Here is a 27,765-nt window from a genome sequence, read left to right as displayed (position 1 = left end):
AAAACCATGATCTTAAAGCGCCTTCAAGCCAACCTGACCAAAAGTGCCAGAAAGAATTGGAGAAAGAGCACAACCACTGAGCACAGCTGGTACAAATCCTTACACACTTGAAGCTGATAGAAAAAGTGGTTCTATCACATTCTAGTGTGACGGTTTTGCTGACAATGCATTTGGACTTTGAAACGTAACCTTAATGGCACGGTTTGCACCCATAACACTACTGACTGGAACAAAATGTGTAACATCAGACCAAACTGATGACTTTTGAGGGGGTCATTAGTCTGAATTGTTGGTATAACTGGACATTGGTGAGTAGGGCCAGGATTATAGGGTAGCACAGTACACAGTATACAGTATTTCACAATTCTTCTTCTTCTTCTTCTTTTTATGATTATTATTAGCAGATACAATGACTTAAATATTTAAAAAAATTTGATTAAACAAATGCTTTACTACTGATGAAACATTTTAACGTAAGTATACATGAAAAGTAACCCTTCAGAAAAAAATAAAATAAGTGAATAACTACATCAAATATTTACTATACAAATATAAAAGCTATGCCATCAGCAGCCGGAGTCAGAGAGAGCACTATTGGCTTCCCGTATCGGATGACACATGTACTAATCTTCATCTTCCGAGTGTTGGGGGCATTGCTAGTAATAGGGGGAGCTCACATGAATGGGAATTTGGTAATTGGCCTTTCAAATCAGGTAAAAAGAGTTAAAATAATTAAAATAACCAGTATTAAGCACATGTATACGATATGATAACCCTCAACGCTTCATCAGACTCTATGATTCTCTGTTCCTGGACTTCATCACAATCCTGTTGTTTAGGTAGGATTCAGATTTAGCACAGGGGAACTTGGTATTGTGTGCACTTCCAAATCTGAAAGCTTCATGTTTTGTTTTAAAACAGTTCTTAAAAAGACCTCCTGTACGCATCCCCCCCCCCCCCCCCCACACACACACACATCCTGACATTGTATAAAACCCGTTGTGTGTGTGTGTGTAGGCACAGTAACAGGTGTGTGTTTATAGAGGCACCTGGCAAGGGGCTCCCTAACCCATTCTGGCTTTAGATGAGATCAGAGTGCCAGTTGCCGGGATGCTGCCAACCTGCACTAATGAGAAACAGCAACAAAAGAGCCTCCGAGAGCCTTCTTGCTGCAGACAGACCCACACACACACAAACACACACTCTCACACGGGCGCATCCATGCTACGTTAGAGGCCATGCAGTGCAGCCATTAAAGAGCAGAATAGGGGGGTGGTTTGACAGGCGTGTGGTACTGGGCCGAGTGAGGGCTAATCCAGAACAGGGCGGGCGATGAGGTGGGGAACACAGGGCAACCAGAGGTGCAGTGGGTAACAGAGATGAGGGTGATGAGCTTCCCTCACTATGGGACAGGATAAGCACAGTCAGATACTAATGAATTAAAACAGTGCAGCACTGCGGGAGCTTTTATTCACAGATCTTACACACTACATACAAAGAATAATAACATTTACTTTAGTCACAACACTAACTAGACATTTAACCTCTAAACACTGCAGCGAACATTAACCCTCTGGAGCCAGGGCGTCAAGTGCAATGTTTCTGGATGTTTCTGGTATATATCTTTGCGAAAAATACAGCGTAGAAACACAGTTTATATATATTTTTTTTATCTGTAGAGCCCAACCTTCACATTGCACCTCATTGGCAGATCATATGTGACTCGTCTCTGCCTTGCGCCTTGTCTAATTGATGGATTTGTGTGTCTTTCATCTGCCCCTCATTTGTAATCGGTGAATTTGTGCGTCAGTCTATGGTTTTGTGTGAAACTATTACTTATGCTTTTGATAAGTTAAGACTCTGGTAAATCCATTTTAAACACTAAAACAATTTGTCCACATGAGTAAAGGAATGCTTTAACAGGAACTTTTAAGATTTTCTAAAAATGACTTAAATTTTTCAGGTTTAGGGTCAAATATCTCCTCACACAGTGCTCTAGGTCACATGGGTCTCTAATAATAGAGAGAGATGATATTGTAAGACTGCAGAGGGTTAACAGAATTAGTAGCATTTTATGTAACTTAGTTTTGGAATTTGCTGGTGGTGATTGAGGGCCCCATACACATTTTTGAATATTTTAAAAAACAGTTTGGCTTTTGTCTGCATTTTGGCCTCCCATCCACACAAAACCTGTGTTTTTAGTCACAGGAAACTGAGCTTCTTTTTTTTTTGAGCTGAGAATTTTTTAAAACCCTTTCCAGTGTTATTGTGTGGACAGGGAAAACGGAGATTTATGAAATGCTGACATCACAACCCATGCATGTTTCTGGCAGAATCTCAAACACATCTTTGTTCCCTTTGTAAAGTTAAAATTTAACAAAAAAAATAAGTAAAGAACTTTATTTAGAACTTACTTATTCAGGACAGCGTATTGCACGTTAAACAGTAAAACTGTATTTGATATGGTAGAAAAACTAAAACATATTAATAAAAGTGCCACAACCTCTGTACCTGCATTAAGCATATAAACAGTAAAGGTACATTAAACTGTGCACAAGCTTTTTTCTGTAGCGCTGGGACACCTAGACAGTCCAGATTTTCACTCCAATACAACTCACAACATAAAGGAATGGGGCACAAATGTGGGCCTGTGGCTCTCAGGGGACTGATTTGCGACAAAAAAACAACAAAATCAAAACCAACCATAACTAAACATTCCCATTATGTTATTTTAATAGTACACCAGTACACCAATAGAACCAGAAGTTATGGTTCAGTCCACATCATGATGTGAACATCACAATTTAGTATGATTGGGCACACAACTCCCAAATGCATAAAGTTTGGTTTCTTTTCAATTATTTTGAACAGACAGTCATACAAGTTTGTTCCATCTAGTGTGGTATAGTCCCCCTGAGGTAGTCGGTACAGCCAGTGGTGTGATAAGCAGTAAAATGTAAGCAGTGAACACACACTCTCTCACATATTTTTATGTATGGGTTATGAGCCAAAAAAAAGGCAATAAATCACAATTGATATAACAGGGGAAAGCATCTCTTATATTTCATAAAAAAAAGTTATAAGACTATATTTAAAATACACATAACGTTACACCTCTAATAAATATCATTGCTGTGACGTTGTGACTTGGTAGATCCTCTAAAATTGCCAAAAATTCAACCCAGTCTCTCTAAAACAAAAAAGTGTGCCAACAGTCACTATCACTGCAGCTGAACATCTGGGGGAAGTTTCACTCAAGATAATGGGAACCAGTAAAGTAAACTAATGGTGGGTGTTAATCTGACACACTTAGGCTTTCAGTTCTCCTCATGAAGTCCCAACCAATGGCATTTGTGAGTACTTATGATAACTCCAGCCTATGCAGAACTCTCCTTTTACTTACCCATCACAAGAACCAAGAAAGCAGACAATATAGGGTCAAATATAGCCCAGTTAAGGCACTTATGGCAATGGTAGGTGTAGTCCTGTAGGCCAAAACTTTGTGTCAGACACATTTAAGGCCCTGAAGGAAATTTTTGCATTACAATCAAACCTTACCTCTTCCTCTCAGTCTCTTACGCAGGCAGGTGCCTCAACAGCTGAGGCCTCACCTTCCTCTAAACCAGCTCCATCACATCTGTCACGAGACTAAACACCAGCCACTACAAAGGCCAATTAGTCTCTCTCACTCATTCATTCGCTTGCACCTACACACGCACACACACACACCCTCCCACTTTTATTAATACGCACCACTGTGGCAAGAAAAAGAGGTGAAAAAAGGACTAATTAATACAACGATTTATGAACCTCTCTCCTCCTTTCTAATGAGATTTATGCAAATTCAGCTGCTTTCAGTGTGAGTTATAATTTGGTTGAAGACGGTGCAAATTAAGCATTTTACTACAGGCTCATTAATAATCAGGACTTGGTTCTTTCTCGTTCTCCTCGGGCCCTTTCGGATCCCCGTCGCAGTGGGGACATCCATCGTCCGTGGGCAGACGTGCTGGCGCGGGATAACAGATGGACAAACGGAAGAAATATCTTGTCTCCAAGCTCGGGGAACGTAGGAAATTCCGCCTACATGCAAGCTAGCCTTCATGGTAGGAAGACTAGTGTACATTCAGTTTAAAAATCTCAGCTTCAGTGCTTTGCATTATACACATACACACCAGGACCACCTGTACCATGTCAGCATCACTGTATATGGTCAGCTGTGGTCATATTATAGCCCCTTAAAATCACAGGCAGTATCAAGGGGAGCAGATAAGTTGCCTTCAAGGAAAAAAGATCTGACTATTTGAGGCACGTTTGGAGGCAGATACTTTGAGTCCTGTACGTTGTGAGGTGGAGGGGCCTCAATGGTTTACCATGGATTAATGAGTCTCGAGGGCCCATGACCCTGTCGCCAGTTCAATGGCTGCCCTTTGTTGGAGCACTTTTGGAAGGTACTGACCTACCCCACAATAACTGCCTGATGTTTTGGAGATGTTCTGACCCAACTGTCTAGACAGCACAATTGGGCTAATCAGTGTTTCATAACTAAAGTAAATGTAAAAATACAGGTGTTATAAAGGGGTCTTTAAACAATACCAAGGAAGAACCACTATAGTTTTCATGTTTTATTGTTTTCAAGAACAAGAAGGATAAATTAAGGATATCACCAAAATGGCTCCCTACTTTAGGGCACTATTGACTATGTTGACCATTTTGTGTGTCCGAACCATAAAGTTGATTTAGAGCATGATTGTAAGTGCATTACAATTTCCCACAATGCACTCGTAATTTATAGTAAACATTGTAGCTCGATACATCAGCTGAATGTGGACCAACATGCATTGCAAGCCTCTTGTTACTAAGCAACAGACAGCAGAACGAACTGGAGCCGATGACATTTGCTCATGTAGCTAAGCAAGTGAAGATAAGCAAATAATGGTTACGAGCCACTTTCAATTTCACATATTCTACCATGTTGTTTGTTAACAGTAAAAGATAACTTCATTAACAGCACAAGGCCTTTACTGATTCAGAATGTGTGTGTGCTAATAACCATTTCAAGAGTATCTTCACATGATTGCACCATACCTTCAAAACATTTAACATCTAACGTCATCTAAAGGAACATCTCCCTAAGCATTCTTCACATTTATTCACCCACCATCCACTTTGAATACATCAGCAAAAAGAGACATACACTGACCAGATACGACTGATCTGGCAGTGTGTGTAGCGTTAGCAAGTGGGTAATGTTTTTAGTCATAATCACATGTTTTAGAGCCCTGTTCATACATGCACACACAATTGCACAAGAATTAAATGCTAATTACATGTGATGTGTGATCTTACAACCCCAGAAAGATTGAGGCCACAAGATACCTGCAGAAGTGCACTCTTTAAAAAAGGAGTGCTTCAAGGGCTCCTAATTAAACCAAACGGTTCAATATAAAAATCCATGACCATTTAAAGATCCTTAAACATGCTTAAAGGGTTAAATAACTCTTGGTGGATGCCATGCTTGTTAAAAACCCTTTCTCAGCACTAAACAGAACCCTTTTGGTTGAGACTGTGCGATTCCAGTGAAATGACCATTTGTATAGAGTGAAGCAGCAAAAGACCTGCTCCTTTAAGCGAACGTGGGAGTGTATTTTATTCAGGATTCAGAAATAAAGGAGCTGTTGGCCGTTTATGTGGAGAGCGTCACGGCCTGTTTATACTAGCTAAATACAATTTAAGGGCTGCTTGTGTAAGTCTGAGCCCGAGTTAGTGGTAAAGGTAAGACAGCAGTGTACTGGAATTTAAGTGTGAAAAAGGATTAGGATGTAACCAGCCTCTTACAGATTTATGCTTTTCATGTGGTATGTGCTCATTTGGGGCATGGACCACAAATCTGAAATTCTCATGCAAATTTGATCTTTGTGTAATCCTTTATGCCTGAACCATCCAAAAGCAAACCGCAGTGTTTATTTGACCTTCTGACAAATATTTAAAAGTAGAAATTAAGTAATACTTTTGCGTATGTAAGTTTGTTTTTATTATACTTGATGCTTCAGAAATTCGAATTGCTCAGAGCAGCTCTAATAAAGCACACCAAAATGGGTCAGTGGCTCAGCCAGGGGTCGCACATTCGGATCCCGAGCCATGCCGCTTTGTCATCAGCAGGCAGAGTCAGAGAGAGCACAACTGCTCTCTCCGGGTGAGTAGATCTCTCCCTCACCACTCTATTGGCCAGCACAGGTGTCTGTTACCTGGTGTGGCGGTGCTATGGACCCAGCGCTTTCCTCTGAGCCCTTACCCTCCTAGTGTCAATGGCATTGCTAGTGCTAGGGGGAGCTACGAACGGGCAGGTCAATTCGTCAAAATAAATTAATTTAAAGGAAATATAATCCATCACCATACTTGGATATATACATTTTCTTACACCCCATGTATAAGTATGAATTTGCCTCTGTGCTTGAGTTCAACTTCTCCTTCAGTAAGGACTGTGTGTGTGTGTGTATGGTCTGATTCTCTGTGCTTATCAGTGGCAGTGAGGCAGGCAGCCCTTTCCTCTCTTCCTCTCTCCAGCCTCCTGCTCTCCCTGACAAATGACGCTATTTAGCTGAAAGTGATGCCAGTATTAAGCTTATGAATGATACACTGCACATTAACAGCCTCCAGAGCAGAGAGCCACTGACAAGAGCAATGTACCCCAGGACTCATTCATCTCTCTCTCTCTTTCTCTCTCTCTCTCTCTCTCACTCCTGCTCCCTCTGTGTTTGTAAAGGATGCCTGGCCATGCTGAAGTCTCTACACACACCAACCACGGAGAAGAGCAGACAAGCTACACTGGACCACATCACCTCAGGCTTGGAGACACTGGCCCTTATTCATCAAGGTTACGTAGAAACGAGAGCAAAGTGGAGTAGACGTACAATCTGTTACACTGACCAATCAGCAAACAAGAAGCCCTGCACTTGCATTTGCAAATCACAGGCCTCGGTTTACCCTGGTATGAAAAATATATCAGAAATTTTGAAGGTTAATAAAAACTCAGCATTCATCCAATCAATGAGCCAATGGTTTCCCTCCAAATCCACTCGTCCACAGAATACACTTTCGTATCCAACAATAAAAGGTTGAGGTTTTGGAAATCTGTCTGACAAATCAGATTGACAGAATTTTTAGTTTAAGGATTCTACTACTGTTATCATTTTAATAATTGTAGCCCTATATAAGTACCGTTTTTCTGTAATGCTTATTCAGGTAGATACAGTATTTCTTTTTACATTTTTGTGTCAGAATTAATATGATGAAAAATATTTAGCACAGAATTCCCACATTGATGCATCTCTACTAATAGCGTTACAATGTGAACCTGGTGGCAGTGTTACATTTACCGCATTTGTAGTCTTGCAGTTGAGAGAGAATGGACAGAAGAAGCTCAATATTGGGCGTGACTCGAGTCATTATCGTCTAAACGTTTGTAACTGGGGTTTCTGTCAGCCAGACTTGAATTTGTTCTGTGTTATCCTGCTAACTAGGCTAATGGTAACTAGCTTTTAAAGGTTTGAGACAGTGTGACAGTATGACAAAAGTGGAAACTACTCAACCCCTTTACTAAAATATTCATTTGTGAATAGGTTATAAAAACCTTTCCCTCAGTGCTTCGGTAAGCTGAATTGTGCAAGTTTTGTTGTTAGGATAACGTCCATCAACCCAGCTGAAAACTGGTCTAACTGTCTTGTCTGATCACGTCTAATTATCAGTGGTTAATGTGGGTTGGGAAAGTGCAGTTATATATTTATATAAGCAGCCAGATCTCAATACAGAAGTGGTGGGACATCACCATCGTACTTTGAAAAGTGATCTGGTGGGACTGGTATCCATGAGAACATGAGGAACTGTTCCCTTTAGAGCTAAAAACTTTTGAACTTCAGAATATGCATAGAATTTCACAAAAAGAAAGAAAGGAGAGTGTTCAGAAATGACACGATTTCACAAATTTGAGGGTAAGACAATATTAAACATATTATAAAATCATTATTTTAAAAGTCCAGAACGTCACAGCAATTACAAACTAACTATTTCTGTGTACGAATTAGAAGGCTAATTCATTAGATCATAGATCAGCTGTCAGCTAGCTACTGCTTAATGCTTGAGACGTGCATTTAAAATACAAGTCAAATACTGCAATCATGCAGCAGACAGTGAAATTACCATCGTTAAATGATGTCCTGCGGACTCAAACGCAATCTTGGTTAACCCCGTAACTCTATGCATGAACAGTGAATGAAGCGCGACCCGTCCTGCCGGGAGCCGGGAGTGTTTGTAAAAGAAGTTTGGGCTGCGGGGAGCATTTGCTTCCAAAAGCGGAGCAGGATGCAGGTTCGGCAGGGTGGGGATGCGGAAGGAGAGACTAAGGCTTCGCTTCAGGATGGCAGCAGGCGGTGGAGTATGGCAGCAAAATGTGAGAATGGAGGAATGAGTGAAAGCGAGGGAAGCAAAAGGAGGATGAGAAGGAGAAAAGAGAAAAGGGGTAAAGCTGTGCAAAGTGAAGTGAAATAATAATAATAATAATAATAATAATAATAATAATAATAATAAAATTAAGCATAAGAGATGTCCCAATACAGGTTTTGCCTATAATCCGAGTTCCTTATTGCTGCACATCAGCTGATACCAAAATAATACAATTAGAGGTAGGAATTTGATTCTTACATGCATCTAGATACGGACATGGGCAATTCTTAATCAATTTACAAATTGATTTTCTAAATGTTAATTGATAATGTAACATTGACAGACCACAAAAGGTGCAACTCTGAAGTATGAAAGTGCAGCGCCAAAAGCTGTGCACAAAACAGTGAGAATCCAACCAGCATCCTCTAAATTAAAAGCTAGGGCACAGAGCACTTTGGCTCTAGTTGGCAGCAACTGCAGTTACCATCTAGCAAACAATGTTGAGGTTTTCACCCAACTCAGACACACTAGATAGACTCCATCACGACTTTTATTGCCAAGGATTTGCGTCTGCATTGAATCACTGAGAAACAGGGCTTTTGTGCCATGCCGAGCCCTTTGCAGCTGGGATACAGCAGCGTCCCAGCTCTACAACCAAACCAAAACCAAAGTCAAGAAATCAATGAGGGAAATGGGCCGGACAGCAGTAACATGTGATTGCCACAGAATCTAATGTCACCGTAACTGCACATTTAATCACATATGAGTGACAGCTAGCGTCTTATGAGCTCCAAACAATGAGCAGTGAATGAGAGCCACACGGGTGCAGATCTGGCTGAGCTGCTGAAGAGTGTAGCAGAGGAACGGCAAGAAGAAAGGTTTAGTGTTAGTTACTGATAACGCTCCAGTATGGCTGCTGCTGCTGAACTGGGCAAGTTCCTACATGTGAAATGCTACGACCACACACTAAACCTGGACTCTTAGCAAGCGCTCAAGTTGCCCACTGTGATGCATGAGGGTAAGAAGTATTACTCCGTTTTTCCATTGCAGCCCCACGGCTAAACCTTTTAGCTGACTAGCCACATCACTCCCATTTGTTTTCTTAATAAAATATTAGAAGTAAATCCATCATTCATCACTACAGACAATTTGCTTTACAAGTACCAAAAATCATCGTATCATGCGGTGCCTTGAAATTTTCACCCCACTCTGTACTAGAAAATATTATTTTTAGTCATTTTTAGTCAAGTTTTATCAATTATCACCACCTTATTTATACATTATAATCACAATAAACAATTATTCCACCATTATTTCATGTAATGTGGTGCGTTCATCCCCGGCTATGATTTCCAAGCAACCTAATTTTACACATATAGGTCAAATCACACTGGTACAGAACTCAAGTCATGTGTGTGGTCAGATCCAGCTTCGAATGTGACTCTAATTGCTAATCAGACATTAAACCCATAACTGTTCTATACACAAATTCGTGCCTCGAAGAATGAGGGCGAGTGCCTGAAAAGGCATGAGTGAATGCTGATGTGTTGTTGTGATCGTGATGTGTGTGTGTGAGTACAGACCCGAAGGCAGTGGTATGTTTAAAATAGCTCCAGGCTTGTAGACGAGGAGGCCCAGGAGGCCCTTAAATCAGCCCACAGAGGGCATTCATCCCGGGGCAGATCAATAGAGCCTCAGCCCCTGTGACTGGAGAGGGCCCCCAAAGGACAGGGGCAACACACCTAAACTTTATTAATGTCATCTCATCTCTACACACACACACACACACACAGCTGGGACACTAGCGGTGGTGATGCGTATGTGTGTGTGTGTGCGGAGTGTGTGTGTGTGGCATCTTCGGTGTTTTATGCCTCCAGCCTTTTACAACAATATGAAATGTCTTCTGCTCAACACAGGCCAGACAAGCTGCACCTACACCTGAATCCTACAGCATGCACCATTTTCTTCTTCTTAAGTTAAGACTTATTAATAAATTCATCAATTAGAGCTCAAATCACAATAGAGGATAAGATGTATGACGAGTGTCTTCCTCAGAGAATGCCTAATGCTAATGCATCAATAAGCAATCAAAGCATTTGGTAAAACTAAAGAAAGCACACAGATCGAAAAACTAATCTCAGTATTTAAGCAAACAAATGGGATTATTGGCCAAATATAGTCTCAAATCTCAGATATTTTCATACTCCCGACCATTTTATTCTGAACATAACAGACCAGATTCATTAAACTACAATATCTATATTTCTGTGTCTTTACTGCTACGCTTTTTTTTACATGGCCTCGGTAACAGTCAATTAAATTTGTTTAACATGCTAATGAGCTACTGCATATTAATGACCAACTCTCAACGTCTCTTTGGGTGCTTGAATGCGCCACTACTTCACTAAACTTCCTGCCTGCATTGAATTTATAGTTTTAAAGCAACACTATGAAAAACTGACATTTCTTGTCCCTCATGGGCTCCCCCTACAGCCAGCAAGTGTAATTCAAACTTAAAACCAGCTAAAAAATGGTCTAGCTGTCTTATCAGATCAATACATACTAAAGTACACACTTTACACATGCATTTCTGGACAAGCTGAAAGATAGAAAAAGAAGCATATGGACTAAGGCCGTAGAGTTTACACAAATATCACTCAGAGTTACGCAGCGTTACGCAGTTCTTGCGACCGTAATCCTGCCTACTTCTCCACGGTACATAATGCAGTTTGCAGTGTGGCAAGTCTGGAGTAGCAACGGCAGAGATGCTTTTCTCTTTATTACAGTCAGTGGAGCATCACAATGAGTTTAAAGCTGCTATTATAAGGGGAAAATTTTATACATTTGAATTTGAAAATGTGTTTCTGCAACACTATTTACTCTTAACCTCTAAATTCCTCAGCCCACAGATGGTTCCTGGCTTTCCCCCCCCCACTGGTATAACTTTGTAACAGTTTGCATTGCTTTGCATGTAGTTACTAATTAGTAACCCTAGGGTGTAATTAAATTCACGGGGCATAAGGGGTTAACGTTACAATAAACATGGACAAAATCAGTAATATCATGAACGTCTCATCTCAATATACAATATTATATTTACATTTTAATTCATATAAAAATATGCTTACATTTATAAGCAATGCAACATAACTGGCCTTTTCCAGCAGCAGAAGTATGTACAGGTGTACTGCAGAATCTATGTACTCTCTGGCAAGTAAACCAGAACCCTGGAAACTTTGGGCACATCAGAGTCTCGATACTTAAGCAGCGAGACTTGTGTTTGCTTGCTGCACAGTGATCTTTCACTACAAAATGGTGGAACTCCAAAGTAGTGCTCTATATAGTGAATAGGACACATTCTGCTCACAGCTATTGTTTTCCTTTTACAGCACTGCTTTAAACAGGCTCCTCCCATTGATTTACTCATTAGTGTTTCCACCTGTGTGTAGTTTATACCCTTAAATTCCTAGGTGGTTCCAGTCTTGACTGGCTGGTCTAGCTTGTTTGTTCACTTCTTTCTTGTAGACTTGTGTTCAAAGAAAATAATATCATCAATACTGTGGACACTGGAACAATAAAACTGTCAGACTGCCTAAGCTTAATGTGAAGTATGGGATAAAAAGTGAAAAGCAGAACTGTAGCGAATACTGGTAAACAAATAGTTATTACTGCACTTTGTGTTTAGCAAAATGACAATATTTAAGGTGAGCTATATTTGCCAATATTTCAAAGAATAACATGGCATGTGTAGTGTGTATACTGTAGGCTAACTGGAGGTGTGTTAAGTTACATACATACATGATAAAACACATAGAAAATGTCTTTTGCCAGCAACATGAAATAAACATCGCTAGACACTAGACCCTCCAGGTTTATTCATCTGTTTATAACATTAATAATTAATAACAATAATTTTTACAATTGGGATGTTTTTAAAAAACTGAAACGCAAACATATCCCCACAATCCTTTCAACCCACCTGGGGTGGCCATTTAAACTATTGCAAATCTGGGCCTTGGCCTGGTCAGCTTACATTACAGCAGTGACTGTAAAGACACTGGAGCCTTATGTGGACACTGATACAGACATTGGAAACCCAAGGAGAGCTGCATGGCATTTATAAATTCTTCATGGGGTGCGAAGGTGTGAATGCTGATGTCACTTTAAAGAGGAACTGAATCCTTTTACGTAAGTCAGACTTCATTAAAAAAGTACTTACTCACCCTCTGGCTTATGAGTTCAAGTCTGTGGTCAGAGGTGGCAAATCCAAGTCAAGAAAGTAAAAAATCCACCCCAGGATTTTGTGCTACCTGATTGCATTTTGTTAGTGTTGGAAATCGTCATTTTAAACAAGACGCTGTATGAATTGGAATAGAAGTCAGATATGTGAGTTTAAATGAGCTTACATGCCTGCTTGGGAAAAAATCATGGCATATCCATCAATATAGGAAGCCTTGTGGACTGTTTATATATTGATTGAAACATGTCGGCTCACAGTAAGCTCTGATTTTATCCCCTGGTAGCTGAACAAGTGAAATAACTATACATATTCAACCAGTGGCTATATGGCCACTAAGGGGTGGGCCGGTCATGATAGTTACTGTTTTAGTTTTTGGAACATAATTGTTAGTGGTGTTTCCTATTTTTTCTGTATTTCTAATCCTCACAATACTGGGCTGAGTGATGGACCCCCAGTGTGTATCAGGTTAGTGGTGTTAAGTCTTTACTCTGCTTTCTTAAGATGTTAGTTTGACACATTTAACAGCTGAATTTAAGGCAGATATGATAAAAACTGACACACTCATAACATATTTTGTATTGAACTGCAGAACCACCAGACAGAACAGCATGAATGCCTAAAATCCAACAAAGCTGCTAAAAGGACAACATCGAAGTCAGCAAAAATGATGTAGCTCTTGTCCATATATTGTATATCTTATGCATATATTGTATAAGTATGTCTTATGAATCTCTTCCCACAGTCTAATAAATGTCTGCTGTATTTCCCCAACATTGCTCCCCTCACAATGTGTAATGGGCGGCCCTAAAAGTGCGACCAACCATGAGCTTACATGGCTCCGCCTTCTCTTCGAGTCAGAGCAATCTGGAGAGATAAAGCTAATGCTAGAGCTAAACCTTGCGAGCTAAAGCGCTGGGCGCCTGTCGCCTCTCAGCTTTACTGCAGAATTTAGCAGCTGGGTGGCGGGACTGAGGGGAAGTCTCATTGCAGCATTGTAGGTGGGAAGATCCACTATCCGCCGCCCACAAATAGCTGGCCGTCGATCAGGAAATCGACTTAGAATATTAAGACAACGAATGATGAGGGCATTTGAGTGTTGTATGAGATAGCTGCTTTGTGTTTTCTATTGAAACTTTGCTGAACACTTCACTTAACTTTAAAGTGTCAACCAAAGCAAGTGAAGTAAGACATGCAGTTAGTTTAAGGCTCTGCAAATGAGCTCTGTAAATGAAACGCCTTAGTAGTCAAAATGTAGCAGAGTCGAAATGACAGATGCAGAATCATTATAAGCCGATAAAATCATAAGCAAATTTGTAATAGACCATGATGAATAATACATGTGCACATGAATTATTAAGCTGTGTTTAATACAGCGCTTTCTGCACAGTACACTGACTGTTTTTAAATGTAATTGCTACAGGTGTTGTACACAGAGTCAGCGGTTCAGCATTAGGAATGAAAAGAGAGTGAGGACTCTGCCGCTAGAAATCTGTTATACGTAATAAGAGTGTTTTGACTCACGCTGTACAGTATAAGATCCATCAGCCGCCGCGTTAATAGCAAGTGTTTCATTAACAGGGCCGAACTGTAAATCAGCCTGGCTGTTAATTGGCTGGATGTCATAATCACTGCATGAAGCTGTTCTTCATATGCGTTACCGTAATGTCGTAACGGCCGTGTTTCCTTTCGGCTAATGAGCGGGGAGCAGTGGTGCGTTCCTGCCCTCATTTGTTCGCAGGCCATTGAGAAAGGTTAACCCCTCTGAAACGTGAATTATGCTGCACCCTTGAATATGTTAATAGGGGTAAATACCGTCCGCAGGGTTTGGGTGGGGGTGGGGTTGGGGCGAGCGGCATTAGAAAGGGTGTGATAGGTTTCTGACCCATGCAAGCAGACAATCAGCGGTGTGAAAGATTAATTTGAGGTGACTTTATACCACAGACAGCTCTTTCAGTCTGACTGTGCCTTTCAGCAGTGAAGCACACAAATTGCTTTTTCCACGCCTTTATGTGAGCAAATTTCCATACATAATTTGACCTGTAATACTAAGTTCATCCTTTCTGACGGACCCTCGAGAAGCAAACATAATCCAGTCTAACCTGAGCCCTGCAGGTACTTCTTTCAAGCTCATATTCACTCTCTCTCACACACACACACATACAGACACACACACACAAACACACTGTAAACAGGCCTTTCATATTTTGTTGCACCGCCGGTTACTGATCAATTTTAAAGGACCCATATCAAAGATACATGAGAATGTTTGCTGTTTTGTTTTGAACCCTATTTGTGATTTTATTAAGTCCATATACGCAATATCACAATGTCACAAAAACCTACATATTTACACATAGGTTAGTATGTCTGTCTACACCTGTTGAATTTGCGAAGACATGTTCCAGCCAAGAAGATGAAGAACCCCCAAATCAAGCTAATCTGAACAAATATTTCGTCATATTCTCTATTGAACTGCAGAACCGCCACGCAAAAGGTCAGACGTAACGCGTGTGACAGCCCAGAGGAGAACAGAACAGCATGACGGGCTAAAACTTGCTGTAGTATGCAAACTGTATTGTTTTTAACCCCATTTTAAAGTCCACTTACAAAACCTCTGTTTTGCTGTTATAAGGTCACAAAAACCCACACATTTACATATAGGCTAGTATATGTCTACATCAGTTTAGCCTCGCACATTAATGTTGAATTGAGAAGTGTTCCAGCCAAGAAGATGAAGACAACCAAATCAAGCCAATCAGAACAAATATAATTTACATATCATTTGTTACTGTTCAATTAAGACTGATATATACACATGATCTGGCATTCTGACCATAAAAGAAATATTTATAACTTTAATATGCCTCTTACTGTCCATTAAATCAGCTCCACTCACCATTTAGGAGCACTGTGTAGTTCTATAATTCCAGACTGTAGTCCATCTGTTTCTCTGCTTACTTTGTTAACCTCCTTTCACCCTGTTTATCAATAGTCAGCAAACCACAGGACTGACCACAGAGCAGGTATTATCTGGGTGGTGGGATGCATTCTCAGCACTGCAGTGACACTGAAACGGTGGTGAGGGTGTTATTGTGTGCTGCGCTGCTAAAACGAGTGGACGCTGTTGGCTGGATATTTATATATATATAATGCCATATTTATATATATTTATATAATTATGCCAGCACAGGACATACTAACACACTCACAACCACCACAGTGTCAGTGTCAGTGCATTGCTGAAAATGACCACCACCCAAATAATAGCTGCTCTGTGGTGGTCCTGTGGGGTCCTGAGCATTGAAGAACAGATTAAAAAGAGACTGACATGCAGAGAAACAGAGGGACTACAGTCTACAAACTACAAAGTGCTCCTATATGGGAAGTGGAGCTGATAAAATGGGCAATGAGCATAGAAATGAGGAGGTGATATAAATGTAATGGCTGGCTTTTAATTCTAACTAAAGAGTGTGTTGAAAAGTGATCATGTGAAAATAGACAGACACAGTTCATCTCACAAGATACCATCCACAACTGTTTCCAGCTTTGCGGGTCAGGATGCCTAATGAGCACTGCAAAAGAGTGCAACAGTGGCAGGAGGAAAATCTCAGCAGGGGGAATCAAGACTCAAAGGGGGAACCTTCTCTTCTTCTGGACTGTACTGGACAGTGCAGACACACACCACACTACACAGAATTAAGGTTTTATGGATGTACTGACCCTTTTGGCCAGGGACAGACAGTATAGAGTCCATATAAAACAGGACAAAAATAAAACTTGAACACTGATTTGCAATGGATAAGCCTAGAAAATTATCATTTTCCAAATCAGTACAGGTACAGGTGAGTGTATCAGGCTGATATTAGCAAGGGAAAAACAAGTGAATCAAGGACTTTGGTGATATAGCAGAAATATGATATCACAATATTGTGGGGTTATGTACCAGTTGGGTAATTGGCAGTCCAAATTATACCACGGTGATATTCTGAGGGAGACGTGTGACGGTATGAAATACACAAAACCATACACAAAAGCATCTACGCACAAAGATGATTCCTAAATGGTCGATGGAGCACCACAATGAGTAAACTCTCCTTCAATTAGGAAAATCCTAACACAAAGATGCCTTTAAGACACTGTGGCCTGATGAGTTGGAGCAGGAGTCCTGGAGTAAGACAATGCTGACATGTGTAGAGCAGGGGGCCTTCAGAACCAAGAACACTGGGATGCCCCAGAAGACACAGAAATATCTGAGGAATATTACACAAACAGGTGATTCTAGGAATTTTAGAAATCATCTGACTCTCACAGCAGCCCACCCTCAGTCACCTTTTCATTTTCCCAATCGCTTACATCGCGCTCTCTCTCTCTCTCTCTCTCTCACTCGCTCTCTCTCCCTACAGTACATGCATTAATTTTGGTTGAAGGCAGGACAGGAGACTGATGGAGTCCTGAGTCCAGGTCTAAGTGACTCCTGTGTTTCACCATCACCACACACACACACACACACACACACACACCACAGTCCTTGGACGAGTGTGTATTAATCCTGCAGATTTATGGTTAAATCTGTCACGCTTCAGAGGAGTGCACCCTCTACCTCTCCCAACACCGTCCCAGAGATCAACACACATGCACACACACACAAGCAGGAGCTGTGAAACTTTACAGATACCCTCATATTGCGCATGCAGACGTAAAAAAAACGACGTAGAGCAAAAATCATGTTTGTGTTGTCCAAAAGAGGAAGGGGATTATGTATGATGCATTTGGGATTGGTACCGAACCATCACAGTTCACCATGGTTCAGTGTATGCAGTCGCACGGAGAACAAAAGGTACACGCTAATAGGGAAATGCAGCGATTTCTCTAACGCCTCTCATTTCCCCGCCTTCTTGTCTCTTCTTAGTCTTTTCTTTAACATTCCAATTTCATTTCAACACATTTCAGGTTTTAGCAACTATTACTATGCACAGTACTAGGAGAAACAAACTGTAAGTTGCACGACTCGTACTGAACCTCCTGTGAACCCTTCTGTGTACCCCCTGGTATGTAGAGCAGGATTTGCCTAAATAGTGATTGAACAGTTGGCTTCACCAATTTCTTTTTAAAAGCAAAAGCTGACACAAGTCCATACATTGTCTAAATTCCTGAAAAGCTGTCCAAGTGTCCAGCAGACTTAGGTGCTGCCACTATGGCCCGAAGATTGCTGGTTTGAATCCCGGGTCATGCTGCCTGCCATCAGCAGCCGATGCCTGAGGGAGTACAACTGGCCTTGCTCTCTACGGGTGGGCTGATGGCTCAAGTCCAAGTCAAGACAAAGAATCATTACGAACTGTAACTTTTAGAAAGTGTGGTCAGTCTTAAATCTGCTAAAGTTGTTGCAAACCAATACAGAAAACATTTTAAAAACATTTAAACGCTAAAAAGAAGGGCCAAACCCACCGCACTACACCAGACTCAAATCTTAAATGAACTTAAATCACTGAGTAGGTACTGATAAGGCTGTCACTGATGATAACCACACTGTCCCGCATTCTCCACCACACTAAAGAATACTAGAGGAAGAAGAATAGAGGCCATGGTGATAGGATTAAAAAAACAGGTCAAAGATCAAAGGAGGCTGAAGGCCTGTGCCAGTAACAAAAAGAGCCCTCTTATTGATGAAACTGTTTAGAAGATCACCACCACAGTCAACAGATAAACATGATTTTTCTTGCTTTATCTTTTTTCCCCACAGAAAGAGACTGAGCAACACTTAACCTTGGTATGTTTGTGACCGTCCCTAACAAAATAAATAAATAAATAAATAAAAACCTATGGAATAAGAGTTGAAGCCTAATTGGTTCATTGGATTAATGTACACTGTAAACAGTGGTTTGTCTGTTTAACCAAAAAATGACTATGTTGAAACAGGTGATTAAACTTTGAATCAAATAATGGTTCATTCAGCCCAGTTCAATGACCAAATTTTTGTTTTGTTTTTTAGGTTGGACAGACAAGCCACTGTTTACAGTACAGTGTACAACAGCAGACTGTTCACTGCCCAGACCTTTACATGCCCTGTTGTTGTTATGAGGTAATTGATGCTATTCATTTCATCCATATTATAATGTTTTGCCTCATTGCTGCAAGTGTTCACTGCCCAGACCTTTACATGCCCTGTTGTTGTTATGAGGTAATTGATGCTATTCATTTCATCCATATTATAATGTTTTGCCTCATTGCTGCAAGTGTAAGTGGGCTTCAATCAATTAAACCATCTTTGGAGGTCAACAGGGGTGTATATTTGTACCATCTGTCCTAAAGAGTTTATGGACAACACAGAAGAGTCACCTAAACAACTTTCCTTTTGGCCTTTGTAGTCAGTTTTGCCTGGTGGAGCGCGGACAGTAAGGGTGGTCTGTCCGTACTATAAAACCGGTCCTCAACAGGTTGTAACACACAGAGTAGCCAACATGTTGGATGTAGAAGAACAGGGCCAATCATTACGCAGCACTGGTGACGTCGGAGGCACCCAAGGTTCACTGATGCATGAGGGTAACAAAGGCTGACCCATCTAGGCCGAAGTGGACCAGACACGCTGTTAACCTGTGAGAACAACAAGGCTAATCTGCAGAAGCTTCACCACGCAACTTACAGGACTTAAAAGAATCTGCTGTAACATGTCAATGTGAGAAACCACAAGGAGCCTTTAGAGGCCTCGTAGAGAGAGCTGTGTTGGTAATGCATTGACCAACAGCATATTAGGCAGGTAGTCATAATGTTTTGGCTCATCAGTGTATACATAGCGGTAAACAAAGCTCTTCTCCCATCCTTTCTTTAGCACTTATCTCAAAGCTGAGGGGCTTTCCTACAAGCTCACCCCAGACAGGCATTTCCTAAAACTCTCCCTGCAAACCTTCCTCTGTGCCTCTATTTCCCTCTTTCTCACTCAGCAGCCCATAGACGTCTCTATTTGACATACTTCTACCTTCCACCTCTTCACCACACCAGCATAAACACACTCCCTTCAAACTCCCCTACACACACACACTCTCTCTCTCTCTCCTCCTCCCTCTCCATAGTGCTGACCTCTCAAGGCTTGGTTGTGCAGCTAAATCAAAGGCCGGGTAATAGCCCTTCTGCCTTCATGCTCTGCTTTCACTCACAAAGGAGCCCATTTCACGCCTCTCATTCCACAGCAACATCTCTGCATTCCTTCATCACTCCGTCCCGGCTGCCACACCGCTTAAACGACAACTGCTTTCAGGAGCCCGGCGTCACAGCAGCCGTCGCCTGCGGCCATCGAGAGGCTGCCGCTGTCTGTCACTCAGAGAGGCTACGGTAGTGGCGCTCAGTGGACTGCCCGCGCTTTACGTTTCGCTGGAGGTAGGTCGCTTTATCGCTCAGGGCCACCTGACTGAACAGAGCACCGACCGTGGACAATTGAAATATCAGTCTCCTGTCATTTGTGTTTTGTCTGTGGAAACCTGAACGTTAGCTGTGCTTTATTTAAAACAGCACTTTATAATGGAGCAACAGAAGTAGAGAGGGAGTGTGTTATCACAGATAACATCACAGCTGTGATGGGGGAGTGGACACCAGCTTAAGGCGAGTGCTGTTGAACATAATCACTTGTGGTCATTCTTGTGTCATTCTGACAAAGAGCAATACACTTCAGAAAGTGTAGGGGTCAATTAACACTATATGGACAAAAGTTTGAGGACACCTGCTCATTCAGTGTTTCTTCCAAAATCAAGGGCATTAAAAAAAAAGTTTATACTGCCTAATGTTGGAATTTTTCTTTGTTGTGAGGATTTCAATGCATTAAGCGACAGTGTGTTAGTGAGGTCAGGATGTTGGATGATCACCACCCCCAAACTCACCCCCTCCAACTCATCCCAAAAGTATTAGATGGAGCACCATCCACCATTCCAGAGAACACAGTTCCACTGCTCCACAGCTTTATACCCCTCTAGCCCATGCTTGGCTTTAGGCAGCATGGTGCCAACAGGTTCATGTTTATCTGCTTCAGAGAGTCCTTTTCTATTGGCAGTACTTCTCTACAGGGATAGACAAGCTGTGTGTATGTGCATAGCCTGTGCAAAAGTTTGGACATGCAAGAACCTGTAATTAAAGTTTAGCCAAGTCAAGAGGGCGGTGCACCTTTCCACTGTGCAGCATTGCTTCTTCATGGAAGAGTCATAAGAGCAAAATCCTGAATACAAATGTCTAATGATCCAATGCAATGCTATGGATCAATGCAATACAATGGTCCAATGTAAATGTTAAATTATAAAGCTGAAAAGACGATGGCTATTACAAAAAGATAATGAGTGGTCCACCACTACTACTACCACCAGCATCATTACCACTGCCACCACTACTACTACCACCTCCATGACTACTACCAACATCACCACTACTCAAAAAACACCCCCATCACCACCACTACTAATAATACTACCACCATCACTACATCCACTACTACTACCACCGCTACTACTGCTAATACTGTTACAATGACTACTACTAATAATGATGATGATGATGAAAATCTAACCCGCACATGATTTTATTTTATTAATAACCAATCCATTCAAATTGCGATATGGACAGCTGGACCTTATTTCTATTCATAAACAGACACCTCTCTCTCTATCTGCTGTCTCCTGAAGCATTCCATCCCTCCATCTGCTACTGATTCTATCTGACCCTTCCAATCCTCCTTTGCCAATCTCTCTCTCTCTCTCTCTCTTTCTCTCCCTCTCCTCCACCCCAACACATTACCCCATCAAATACTGCTTCTAATAGCACCATCCCCCTTCCCCTCTATTCTCTCTCTGGTGGTTATCAGAAGCTGCTCTCATGCTGACAGCGAGAGCACCGAGGTCATTCTGACCGACAGCTCTGCGACAGAGAGAGAGAGAGAGAGAGAGAGAGAGAGAGAGTTTTAAAAGAAAGGTAGTGTGTGAATGTATGTGTGTAAGAGAGAGAGAGGTAAGCGTGAAAGAGTATAAAACAACATGAGAAACATAAGAAACAGACTGTGAGAATATTTCATTGGGGACAATGAGAGAAGGAGAGCGAGCCTAAAAAAGGGTGAAAAAACTTTTTAGAGAGAGAGAAAACAATATAAATGGTTGAGAGAGAGAGAGAGAGAGAGAGAGAGATGGAAGAGGCCAAGCTCTGGTCTTGTAGTCTCTCTTTAAGGGTCAAGCGACTCTACTGAGAATGAGAACAATTTGGCCAACAAAAACATGTGTGTGCGTGTGATTTCGGACAGCAAACACACCTCCAGCATGCTGCTGCTCCAGTCTCGTAGCACTCTCTGCTCTGGCTTGGCGAGCGTCTGCATGCGTTTCTGTTGCAGCTTTTTGATCTGCTAACAAGCCATGCTTGTTTTATGGATTATAAATGAACTAATTATCTGTAACGCTCATTAGCTGCAGGTCCTAATTAGCAAAAAATTAATATTGGTTTTGATAAAGACATTGGCAGAGGCAAATTGGCAATTGACCTTCTCAGGCAATCTGGAGAGGGAACAGAGACACCGGGTGAGAGAGAGAGAGAGAGAGAGAGAGAGAGAGAGAGAGAGAGAGAGAGAGAGAGCGAGAGAGGGGGAGAGTAAGCAGTTGGAAAAGAGACAGGTCTGTGCGTGACAGCTGGACTCACTGGACTCAGAGTAAACACACAATAAGCACAACCAAACACACATTCAGCTATAGTTTCTTCACCCAAACAGCAAAATACTCAAAATACAAATAAATTATTAAACTCCTAAAAGCCTAATCATTCAAACTTGGCCCGTAATTTGACCTCATTTGTCAACTTCTTCATATATGTCTGTATACATGTCTGGGACAGGTGTGTATACCTGGGGGCGTGGCAATGGCGGCAGTTTGCAAAGAATAGTATTTTGTAGTGATTTCTAAGAGGACAACAATTACATACATTAGACACAACAATTACAGATGATTCTGAACACCAGTATCGCTGAACCCTACTTATAACCAACCCTCTTCCTGGAGAGAGATAGATTCCTCATGTTTTAACTCCAAAATCGCAAATCTAACACACCCTACTCAGCCAATTAAGAACCTCTGGCAGTAATTATTTGGATTAGGATTAGATAAAAAGGTAAAGGTAAAGGTGCATGTATTTGTCACTGTACAGTGTAAAGCGAAATGTGTCCTCCGCATTTAACCCATCTGGTAGTGAACACACACTCACACACACGTGTTAGGGGCAGTGAGTACACACACACACACCCAGAGCGGTGGGCAGCCAACTCCAGCGCCCGGGGAGCAGAGAGGGTAAAGGGCCTTGCTCAAGGGCCCAACAGTGTCAGCTTGTCGAGCCCGGGACACCACTGCCCCAAAGTCTGCAGGAAGATTGCTCTCCAGGTTTTCAAAGTTATCTACATGCTTGATTTGGATGCATTTACGTGTTTGTGCTATTTTATCTAGGACGATGTTCAAATTTTCCAGTTCAGGCTGAATAGCTGTGAGCAGGTGGTAACTGTCAGCTTTAATGAAACCATTAAATTCCCAGAAGCAAATGGTTTCCTTCACATCACAATATGGACGCGTCTGTTACTAAATTAAACAAGGTGCTAAATATCAGTGATTTTACAGTGAAATCAGTACTCGTATTTACAAATTAGCAGAACCTCAATATCAGCTGATGTTAACAGTCAACCAATATATCGTTCAGCTCCAAGAGGGTACTGCTACGTCTGCAGGGGCCATACGTCGCTCGCCAGACGGGCCACAGTCCGCTTTCAGTGTTGTTCCTATCTTCCCTCTGTTTGAGTAGCAGTAGTAGTTCTAATGATTCTCATTCTATCATTCCACTTATTACAATTCCTGTTCTCTGCCTAACAATCTCTGCCTTTCGTCTAATTCACATTCATACAGCAAGGCAGCAAACACAAGAACAGACTGTTTAACACAAGATTCGAGATAACACCGAGCAACAAAGAAGAACTTGTCAAAGAATCATATCTCTCATCACATTACGAAGACTCAGAAATACAAAGAGAAAATGATTGTCCTCCCTATTAGACAATGAAAACTGGTGTGACTCACTAACGTCACGGCGACAGCCTTGTGCCGCACGGATACGTGCATTAATTATTAAGAGCAATCACCAACATGACATTTGACCCCATGGATCTTTGGCTCATGACTGAGTAGCTTGCATGATCACAAAGTCAGTGGAATCAATAGACCGCTGACCACGGACATGGTCAAACCAGGGGCAAGCTTTTCAAAACAGGACTGCTAAAGGCACAGAAGTCACATCAGGGCTATCTCCAATGTTGAATGAACACCAGTGCCCATCTAAATCCAGATGGACACAAAGCGGAGGAGGTTCGATTCCCGGTCTGGGCGCTGTGCTGCCCTACACCAATACGAGTACTCCTAACACTACACCAGCCCCCCTTTATAATACGAGTTACCTTGTAAGTAGCTCTGGATAAGAGAGTCAGCTAAAATGCCATAAATGTAAATTTAATTGCGAAAACAGCTCTAACCTGTCGAGACATGGACTCCACAGGACCTAAAAAGGTGTCCTGTGGTATCTGGCTCCAAGATGCTACAGGACCTAAAGGATCTGCTGCTAACATCTTGACGCCTTCAGAGGTCTTCTGGACTCCATACCTCTGAAGGTGCCATGTAGTAAGTACAGTAACATCTTGGAGCAAGATACCACAGGACACCATAACAGACGTTGAGTCCAGAAAACCTCTGAAGGTGTCCTGTAGTATCTGGCACCAATACGTTGTTCTCCTTAAGTCATAAAACATCTTGGAGCTAAATACCACAGGACATCTTCACGGGCATGGACTCCACAATACCTCTAAAGGTTTTCTACAGCCTGTGACACTGAGATGTTAAGAGACCTTTAAATGTCTGCTGCTAACATGTTCCTCAGGACACCTTCAGAGGTCTTCTGAAGTCCATGCCTCTGAAGGTGCCATATAGTCAGTCCAGTAACCTCTTGGAGTAAGATACCACAGGACTTCTTCACGGGCATTAACTCCAGAAGACCGCTGAAGGTGTCCTATGGTATCTGGCTCCAGGACTCCAGCAATATGTCCTTTGGGTGCCAATCACCCTGATGCCTGTCGAGTTTTATAGATACTGACCATTCTTTTTCTTTCTTGCTGAAATTGAGGTTTCTGCACCACAAAAAACACAAAATGCGACAACAGCACTGAGAAATCGTGTTGCAGATATAGAATAATTTTGCCTCAACATTAAAGGGTTACAGGGGCAGAAGATTTAATTTATTCTGATTTGGAACTAATGGTCCTTTGGAGGACAGGACTAGCTATCCAGATGTCATTTGAAGCAGTCAGCAAAGAGCTGATCTCACAAATGAAAAGATCAAGTCAGCTTGGGAGTCAAATGGGAGCAGTAAAAGTGAGCGACTGGGAAAACCGCAGAAGCCCAGGCAGAGGTGGAAACACCGCTGAAGCAGGGAGTAAGTAAGTGCTGACGAGGGAAAAAGCGCTTGTCATATACGCGGCTTTTCGGAGACAAAGCACCGCGCTGAGGGAAAATGGAGACGGGGAGAGAATCGGTGGCGGGGGGGAAATGAGGCCTGCTCCTGGAGAAGTATGTTAAATGTCAAACACCTTCTCCTGCCAAAGATAAGAGAGAGAGCCTCAATTATACTGCAGTCCCTATAACTCGGGCCTGTATACACAAGCGCTCAAGCACACACACACACACACACACACATATTCATCCAAACACACAACACACAACACACACACATACTCCAACTTGGGGTAAATTAAATGTAGAGGAGCACTGTATTTCCAGATACTGTCAAATTGAGGACATAATTGTCTGGGCTGAGCGAGCTTAACCTGAATGACAATGAGAATCAACAGAGAGCAGAGAGAGAGAAAGGGCGGAGAGAGGGGAGAGAGCGAGCATGAAAACCAGAGAAAGAAGAAAGTGAGAGATAGCAGCATAAGAAAGTAAAAAAAGGTTTGGTTTTAGATTGCTGTAAAAAAAACTTTGGTGCCAATTAACCCTGTAACTGAATCAGGATTCTTATAAGAACTAGGCCTTCAGACCTCATATTTACCCTTAAAAATAAAGGTGCTTTAAATGCTTGTTTGAGTAATACCATAGAACATGGGTTCCCAACTTTTTGCAATCTCAAGTCACTCAGGCTCATGCAAAAAATAACGTGAAGTCCTGAACCTTTATGAAAACCATCACTGAAACGCTCCGTTTTACCAGCGGGAGAACCAGCGCTCGCCTTTCTCTGTTTTTAAACTAGCACTGAAGAGAACATTCAGAACCGAGTGAAGGCTAACGCTAATGCGAACATACACACATGCGCTATATAAACTCAAATCACACACACACACACACACACACACACACACACACACACACACACGTCCTCAGTCTCAGGAAATGTTTGCACTGCTGAGCTCTTTTGACCAGAGCTTTAGTGTGAGTGGACCAAATGTGTACCACTACACACACACACACACAGGAAGTGATTAGACTGCAGTGTTGTAAAGCAGCTGGGAGCTGATTGGTCAGGGAGGAGAGTCAGACTGGGTTATAAGATATTAAACACTATAAAACAGTCAGTTTAAGAAAAGCCTCTACTCAACTAAATCAAGTGCAGAGCATCAGATCAGTATCGGCCAACTGATACTCACTATAAAAGACCCGGATTAGATTGGGGGGGCAAAAAAACCTGATTGGGACGTCCATGCTTGATTTAGTTAGTGATTTAGTCGCTGATGTAATAATCACTTTACCATAAACGACTGGACTGTGCTTTTGCCCTTCACATTACACAAATGCAAAAGAGTAAAGAGAATTCAAAGAAGTTGCAAACGGGCAAGCAGTTTCAACAACTGAGTGAACATGGATTTAACTCTCTCTCTCTCTCTCTCTCTCTCTCTCTCACACACACACACACACACACACACACACACACACACACACACTTAATGTGTTTTCAGTTCAGTCACAATCACAGAGATGACATCAAAAGCGTTTTAGTTACAGGACTGCTCCAGTTCTGCAATGCCTAAATAGTTTAAATAAGCTCAATGGTTACAGTGCACATTAGGTGAAAGTCACACACACACACACGCACACACACACACACACGCACACACACATGCACAGCGGTGGAGCCCACCCGTGGTGGCTGGTGTCAGTAGAGCAGAGAGCAGGGCGCTGATGTGAAACATCAATTTCCAGGTAGGCTGCTCTCAGTGGCTCAGCCAGGTATCAGCACACACACACCTGCAGCTGATAAGCAGCTGCTGCACACTGATCTCACCGCAACACACACACACATTAACACGCACACACATTAACACACACAACGACATCAGGCACAGTCTCACATAGACACAAACCTAGACACATCAAACATACACACATATATACATACACACATACACAGCAGTCTCACATACACTAGGCATATGCATTCTGACTTATGATGATATTCATGTATTCATAATAGATAAGAAGAAAAAATGATAATTATATTAAATATTATATTTAAAATGGTCTCTTAAAAAGCCTAAGAAAGCACACAGAAGGTACACCCTGAAAAGGAATGCTTAATTTATATATATATATATATATAGATATATAGATAGATATATATAGATAGATAGATTGATAAAATATAACACATCTAAAGAACAGGGTAGAAGTTTTGGTTTTTTTTTATTATTATTGTTTGTTTGTAGGATTTTCCCCAATTTAATCCACCCATTAGCAACTCCCAACTCCTGACATTAGCACTAATGACTTAACACTAACGCCTCCTCCGATACATATAAAGTCAGCCACCGCCTCTTTGCAAACTGTTGCCGACGCAGCATTGCTGGACAGCCAACGCGCTCAGAGGAATTTGGTGCCAGGTCCCAAGATCCACTGCACCAGCTAACAGAAGCCTGTGACAGCCAACATCACCTGAGAGTAATGAGGGGAGATGGCGCCATCTATCCACCCGGCCAATTGTGCTCCCTCGGACTCTAGGACTCCGTTGATGGCAAAGCGAAAGGGTAGGTGTTTGTGTCAGCTGAGTATTGGAGG

General features: G+C 41.8%; 1 protein-coding gene across 1 annotated transcript in view; it reads right to left on the bottom strand.

The window, feature by feature from the left end:
* Positions 1 to 27,765, bottom strand: part of cdh23 (cadherin-related 23) — a 358,315-nt gene that overhangs the window by 253,066 nt on the left and 77,484 nt on the right. The gene's annotated exons all lie outside the window — the stretch shown is intronic.

The sequence above is a fragment of the Salminus brasiliensis genome, chromosome 4 (genome assembly GCF_030463535.1).
Source record: "Salminus brasiliensis chromosome 4, fSalBra1.hap2, whole genome shotgun sequence".
Taxonomy (NCBI): Eukaryota; Metazoa; Chordata; class Actinopteri; order Characiformes; family Bryconidae; genus Salminus; species Salminus brasiliensis.
Note: the sequence above shows the minus strand (reverse complement) of the source record. Positions and strands in the feature narration are given on the sequence as shown.